Source organism: Tupaia chinensis, unplaced genomic scaffold (genome assembly GCF_000334495.1).
Source record: "Tupaia chinensis unplaced genomic scaffold, TupChi_1.0 Scaffold143481_1, whole genome shotgun sequence".
In the NCBI taxonomy this organism is placed as follows: domain Eukaryota; kingdom Metazoa; phylum Chordata; class Mammalia; order Scandentia; family Tupaiidae; genus Tupaia; species Tupaia belangeri.
In genome coordinates this window covers 251,547-259,377 of record NW_006203325.1, presented here as the reverse complement: position 1 = coordinate 259,377, position 7,831 = coordinate 251,547, and positions in this window count along the sequence as shown.

Sequence of the window (7,831 nt, the reverse complement as noted above, 5' to 3'; positions counted from 1 at the left end):
GGGTGAACGGCAAGGATCTGAGTTCTTGGCCTCTTTACCAAGACCTTGTCCTGTGCCAAGCATTCTCATCTTCACAACCAGTTTGGTTTTCGGTTTGTCATGGCTTGTGGTGATAGTAGTTTATCTGAGTGGTTCAGACAGGCCATTTATGCAGGTCTGAGAAAGCAATCAACTTGTTTACAAAGGCCCATGAAAGCAGATAGGTAAACATGTTTGTCAAAATATGCTGTGTATGTGTGTGTGGGGAGGGGAAGAAGGTGGTATAGTGGTTACGGCTGGACTGCCATATGGCCTACCATGTTTTTTGGAGAGGTGTTTTTTTCTTTTTTTTCTTTTTTTTTTTTTGCTATAAGGCGTGTACGCTTGCCAGAAAGACAGAGAGAGACAGAGAGATAGAAAGTGAGAAATCACTCCCCAGGGGGATGACCATGTCACAATCCCTTCTCCATTCTCCTTTCAGGATCTTAGCCCAACCATGTTTTGAGTCCCAGACCTGGTGTCTTGACACTCATGCTGGGCATGTGTGTGTGCATGCCCACAATCCCAGGAGGAGAGTGGAGGAGAAGGAATTTCGGGTGGCTATTGCTCCTGGGGGGGGGGTTAATTTCTCACTTTCCCTGTCACTGTCTTTCTGTGTCTCTCCTCTCTAGTGAGCATGCACGCCCTATGTCAAAAAACCTTAAAAAAAAAAAAAGTGTGGTATTGCTGCTTAGTGCAAGTAGGGCCATTTTGAGTAGTGCTCGGTATAACATAGACTATCAAATGAATTGTAAGCTATTTCTTCTATATTAGAACTGTTACCATTTATTGAATATGTCCCATGGTCTGGGCAATATTCAAGGCAGTGGATATGCTATATTTCATTAAAATAACTGCTCTGTGAAGGAAGTATTACTACTCCCTATATATTAGATGAGAAAACTGAGACCAAAAGAGAGTAAATAACTCATCCCAGGACACCGGTCATAAACAGAGGAGCCAAGGCTTGAGCCTAAGTATGAGTCTCTGATAATGAGTCCACATTTTTGTCTTAAGGATAATGGTAAGGTAAAGGAAACGAATGGGCAAAAGCTGAAAGTCTAGAGCATGTTGTTGAAGGTTTGAGTTATGTTGAGTCTAAGAGTTACAAAAAACTAATAAGATTAAGGTTTTATTAACAGATGTTCTCAAGTTGATTGTACTGATGTGATGCTATCAGTCACAATTCTGGTTGCTATCTTTGAGTGCCATATGCAATAGAAATAGTTACATTTCTTTGTCTATTACATCATTAATATAATAAACTGTCCTTCTCATTTAGACCCCATCAAACTATGAATGGTGGTTGGGAGAAAGTCTCCAGTGAATACCCCTCATAACTTCTATCATGAGCCTCCAGATCAACCTCTGATAGAGAATCCTTAACTGCTGCCTCCCATTAATGACCTATTTCAGCAAGAAGAAGCCAGAACGGTCTTCAGCCCTTACTCCCCCAGTAGCAGTCTGGGATTCCTCTGCAGAGGGGGAAACAAGGTAAAAGATAGGGACTCTAAGAATATAGTTAGGGAATCACAAGATGGCTAAGTTTTAAGATGGAGACACGACAGCTCAGCTGTCACGGAACTGCTTGCCCACAGTAACGGTTTGTATGGGTGACTCAATGATTGACTGAAGCAGCATGACCTAAAACAAAAATAAGAATAAAGGGTTTTTTTTATATTATTGTTCCAGGCCCCACCACATTCCAAGAAGATGATAAAATAATGGCTTTTATGTCATGAAGCTTTTAGATAAAGAAATTCTCTTTCTGTTTGTACCCACTCCAAAATGAGGAGAAGAAATCAGACCCATTTAACTTGTAACCCTCTCCCCCCATGAGGGAAACGCGTGCATACACCCCTCCCTGAGAATAAGCCCAAACAGAGCTCCTCCTGAACAAGATAAAAAACAAACAAAAACAAAAGCAAAAAACAAAAAACAAAACAACAACAAAAAACCCTACCTCAATTCCTCTTCGGCAGCCCATTCAGGATACAGTCTACCCTTGAGAGCTCTGCTTTTCCTTCCTTTTCTTAAACTCTGCTCACTATCCTCCCCAGTTCGCCCCAAAAGAGTTCATGTTCTTTCTAGATTGCCACACTTTCTGTCACTTCCTTCTTACTCTAAAGGATATCTGTAGTTTGATGAGTAAGAGAAAGTCTTCTAAAGACATGGATACCAAAAGGAGTACTTTTAGGTACAGAGGGTTAAATGAGAGGATTTAAGATGATATCAAGAAAAATAGAGTGCACAGCATAAGCATCTAGCGTAATACTTGGTATGCCACGGTTGTTCAAGGTATGGTCATGCTGAAGGGAGATAAGGAGGGAATGGACAGGCTTAGGCTGGGTAGACATTTACCAACAGTTGGCCAAGTAGATTTTTTTTTTCCTTTGAATGAAGCTTATAGGATTCTCTGTGAAATTCTTAATTCCAAAGAAGTAGAGGGAAGCACACATAACTGAGGGCATGCCAGGGACAGAGTTCCTGGAGAAGCAGATGAGGAATCAAGATATTAGGGTTGGGCACATGGTCTTTAAAACTTCCCAAAGAAAATGCATCCTTATTCCTTTACTCATGATGCAACATGGGCAAGACCTTTAAAGACTCGGGATTTCAAATGTTTGGGATACGTCCTCTATCTCTTACAATGACCTGTTTTGGCATTTCTGTTAAATGTGAAGCTTTTCCTGTGGTAAGGTGCTTTTCAGGATTAGTGTTGGGGGGAGAAAGTGATTTCTAGTTCCTTGACTTTTTTCAAGGATATTGTAGATCATGGTGGACCATTCATCAACATTATAATCTGAACTTTTAGTATCATCTTGTAATAAGTTTTCCTTTGTTCTCATGTCATATCCAAAATATTTCAGGGCATTATTGATACCCTTGAACATTTTTTGAAAGAAAATATATTATGTGAAATTAGAGAAAACTTAGAGCATCTTTGGTCAGACATACTTTCAGATGGAGAGTATCTATTAAATAGCACGGCTGCAGAGAAAAGCAATCAAGCATGAATACCCAGGTAACGCTAAATAGAAGACCAGACAAAGAGTGGTATTTTTAAAAACCACATTTCTTAAGGTATCTTAACATGTCTGAACTGTGCCCAAGTCTGTTTCATCAAAGTTACAATTAGAAAGCTACATTTCAACTACTATTTACATTTCAAAATATACAAGCAAATATTTCATGATTTCTTTTTATTTTTTAGAGGTTTTTGCTATAGGGTACGTACTCTCTCCAGAAAGGCAGAGAGAGATAGACAGACAGAAAGAGAGAAATCACTCCCCAGGGGGAATGGCCATGCCACAATCCCTTCTCCTCCATTCTCCTCTTGGGATCTTGGGCATGCACACACATGCACCCAGCATGAGTTTAAGCCACTGGGTCCGGGACTCAAACCCTGGTCGACTACATGGGAGTCCAGTGACATAGCCATTACGCCAACTGCTGGTCCCCCTCATGATTTCTTTTTTTCTTTTTTTTTTTTTTTGGAGAGGTTTTGCTATAGGGCACGTGCACTTTCCAGAAAAACAGAGAGAGGCAGAGAGACAGAAAGCGAGAAACCCCCCCCCCCCCCAGGGAGGATAGCAATGCTGCAATCCCTTCTCCTCCATTCTCCTCTTGGGATCTTGGACATGCACGCATATACACCTGGCATGAGTTTAAGCCACTGGGTCCAGGACTCGAATTGCGGTAGGCTACATGGGAGTCCAACGACATACCCATTATGCTAACTGCTGGTCCCTCCATCATTATTTATTTTTAACGTGAAAAGTATGATATTATTTTACCTTTTCAGAAGGAAAAAAAAATCAGTAAGCTGAATCTGCAAACTACAGTATAGTAAATAGATAAAGGAAAGAGCATCACTATTCCAAACAACAACCTCATTCAACAGGCCTTCAAAAGTTCTTGGAAAATAAATACTATGAAAAAAACTGCATAGGACCAGCAGTTAGCGTAATGGCTATGTCGCTGGACTCCCACGTAGTCGACCACGGTTCAAGTCCGGGACCTGGTGGCTTAAACTCACGCCAGTCGGGCATGAGTTTAAGCCACTGGGTCCAGGACTCGAATTGCGGTAGGCTACATGGGAGTCCAACGACATACCCATTATGCTAACTGCTGGTCCCTCCATCATTATTTATTTTTAACGTGAAAAGTATGATATTATTTTACCTTTTCAGAAGGAAAAAAAAATCAGTAAGCTGAATCTGCAAACTACAGTATAGTAAATAGATAAAGGAAAGAGCATCACTATTCCAAACAACAACCTCATTCAACAGGCCTTCAAAAGTTCTTGGAAAATAAATACTATGAAAAAAACTGCATAGGACCAGCAGTTAGCGTAATGGCTATGTCGCTGGACTCCCACGTAGTCGACCACGGTTCAAGTCCGGGACCTGGTGGCTTAAACTCACGCCAGTCGTGTGTGCGTGTGTGCCCAAGATCCCAAGAGGAGAATGGAGGAGAAGAAGGGATTGTGGCGTGGCCATCTCTCCGGGGGGTGATTTCTTTCTTTCTCTCTCTCTGTCTCTCCTTGTCTTTCTGGTGAGCGTATGCGCCCTATAGCAAAAACCTCTCAAAAACAAACAAACAAACAAACAAACAAAAAACTGCATGGATTTCAATTTATTTTTTGCATCCAAATAAATCTGGGTATTAATTCTATTTTCCACAGGCTTTTTGAAATCCTGTTTTTCCTAAAAGGTTATTTGTGCGTCTGTGGGAATGGAAAAGGGTGAGACACTTCTGTAGGATTCTCTTTCAGGCACACAAGATCAAATGTGTTCTACTTGTTACTCCTTGAAACACTGCCTTTCAGAGAAGTGTAGTCTAGGAAATGCCCAAAGTGACTCTCTAGAATTAAGACTGTACTTTCCAACCAAAAGGCAAGATTTTCTTCACCCTATAAAGTAATAATCTCATTTCAAAAAAGCAAGCATAATGAACAATTACATTTTATAGAGAGTATGTATGATGACTTCAAACTTTCTAAACTTAATCTGAATGATTTTTCATAGTCATAGTTCATAGATAACTCCTTGGTGACATAGGAACAAACCCTCCTCTTCTAATTTGGCCCAGCTCTCAGGGTTTTAGTCTCATTACTATTCTTAGAACATGCCCCACACAATGGTTTGTATACTCAAATCTAAGAATATTCACAGATTTTTGGTATGATTTTGTTTTCTTGGCAGAAGCTAATGATATACCCTGCACTGAAATAAGTTCCAAGTGCCCTTCTTTTGAACACATCCTTTCTTAAATCAAGCATTAAATTGCATGGCCACATGTTCGACAATTACAAAGACGTGTACTAGTTCTAATGGATCCTTGCTCAAGTATATTTTTTTATTTCCATCTCTTTCTTTTTTAGATTCATGTTTTGTTTACTGACATGTGTTCACAAGTAGCTTTTGCACATCTGAAAAATTGAGATTGGCTAATGTTTCTGTACAATTAACAATGCCTCTGCACTAGTGTCTCATGAGAAATCAATGACTTAACTTTATTAAATTTATGTTCGGTGAAAGTATTGATATTTAAGTCAGATTTGATTTGAATATTCAGATCAAACTTTATGAATAAAGAACCCACATACATATTAGTTCTACGCATTGTATTACCAGAAATGCACATTTGTGGTACTGTAACAAATGGCATTTCAGCCATCTTTTCTCCCCTTACCTAAGCCATTGCTGAGTTGTAGATAAGTAAGCAGAAAGAGAAAAGTAAATTCTTTCCACCCAAGACCTTAAGGAAAACTAAATAAAAACTTATTGAACAGTGTAGGATAAGTGAAGCTGTACATTATTTGTATTCCCTCTACCTCTTTATCATCCTCCCCCACCCCATAGATAAATTGAATCATACTTATGTATACAGAGCAAGAAGACACATGCTCTTTCCTTTGGAGCAGTATTACCACTGAGCTTTGTATGGCCAGATTTACTTTGGCTGCCAGTTTATGGGAAAGGAGAAAATGAGATGTCGATAAGAACAAATACTAAGGTACAAAGTGAGACCAGAACCCTTGGCCAAAATAGCAACAGTTATAAGTAAGACTTCCTAAATACATAAAAGCTTTTCATTTAAAACTGGTGATTTCCACCTTTTCCTTCCCAGTTACTCATATGCAGAATTCATTTTCTGGGCACCCAAACTGTAGTATAAAAGCATTTGAAGAAACCATAAAGATAATGACTCTATTCTGGGAAGGTAACGTTAAATTTAAAAGATGAATCTTATTGGAAATAAGTTGCATTAGATTTTGCTGCTATGGAAAATGTAGCCTTCACCTTCATATCCTGGAGTAGTCCTGTCACACTCCCTGGAATTCCCACTTGGGAACATGAAACAGATTTGATTCAGTCTCTACAGTGAACATATGGTGGGTGTACAAATAGCTTCCAAGTCTTTTGATGTTCATTAAGAGGAAGGAGTGGGGAGCTGTTTCCTGGAAGAATATGGGGCACCAGGGAATATTAAAGAAAGAAACAATGCAAAGGAAATGTCAATCTTTTGCACTCATTATGTCTCTGTGAACAATGGATTCCATGGGTTTGGGGGGCTTCGAATGAACATATTTCAGGTTCCAATGTTGTTCTCACACATTAGGGGTCACACATAATAACTCTCTATTTTGGATTTACATTCTAAAAAGTAACCCACATCATGTAATGGTGCTACTAGGTTGCTATAATTACAGACAATATGAAATGCCTTCTGGAGCATCTGTACTTAGATTTATTAAAAGGATGATTATATCAAGTCTTATTCTTTCTACCCTTTAATACTCCACATTAATTTTCTCTTTCTTGGGAGTAGAAAACACTGAAAAATGAACAGTCCTCCATAATTATATCAACCAAAAAATAATCTCTGTATAACTGTACTATGTATCCTTTTAGTCATATAAGTAAGTTTATATTGTTTTGTATTATTCTTAAAGAAACAAATGAAGGGTATTATAAATTATAACAATTACAATAGATTTTTTTTCTTTTTATTGAGCACAGTTATTCAACTAGAAATTTATTGTTGATGTTACTTACTACTAAATCTTTATTTTTGTCAACTCTTACTTTTTCAATAATGTCTTAATCATTTTTAAATGGGTACTGTATGACTCATAGTTCAAATGAATTATCAAGCACATATCATACAGATCTTGAGATTATCTCAAAGTTACAGAAAGAGAAATTGTAGGACTCTGGACTATGCCTTAATCAGAAATGCACACACGAACTTTTGATTAACAAGTCTCCAATCAGAGTCTAACCCATGCTAATGCTTATCATTGTATGACTTCCAATTCTATAGGTGAATGAATAATAAATAATACTAGCAATTATCTAACACCTATAATTTCCAAAGAACTATGTTAGAAAAAAACTACAATCCATGATCTCTAACTGAAAAAGTATAAGTCTTCATTCTTGTTAAGATTTTAAGGGAATTATTTGATACCCAACCTTCACTGTGACACCTGGGTATTAAAAAAATGAGAGTTATTTAAATTTCAAGTGTTACCAGACCTGTTTCAATCCTTCCAAATTCCACTTCTGTCCATATTTAGAACTGTAGATCATGTTTCTTATCTTCACTTCTCTATTACTAGTAATTGTCAACCTTTTAAGAACAGCATCTGTGGGGCCAGCAGGTGGCATGGTGGTTAAGGTGCTGGAATTCCCATATAACCGACCACAGTTTGAGTCCTGGACCTGGTGGCTTGCTTTCTCTCTCTCTCTCTTGGTCACTCACTCTCACTCTCACTCTCTCTTTCAAAACTCATGTGAAAAAA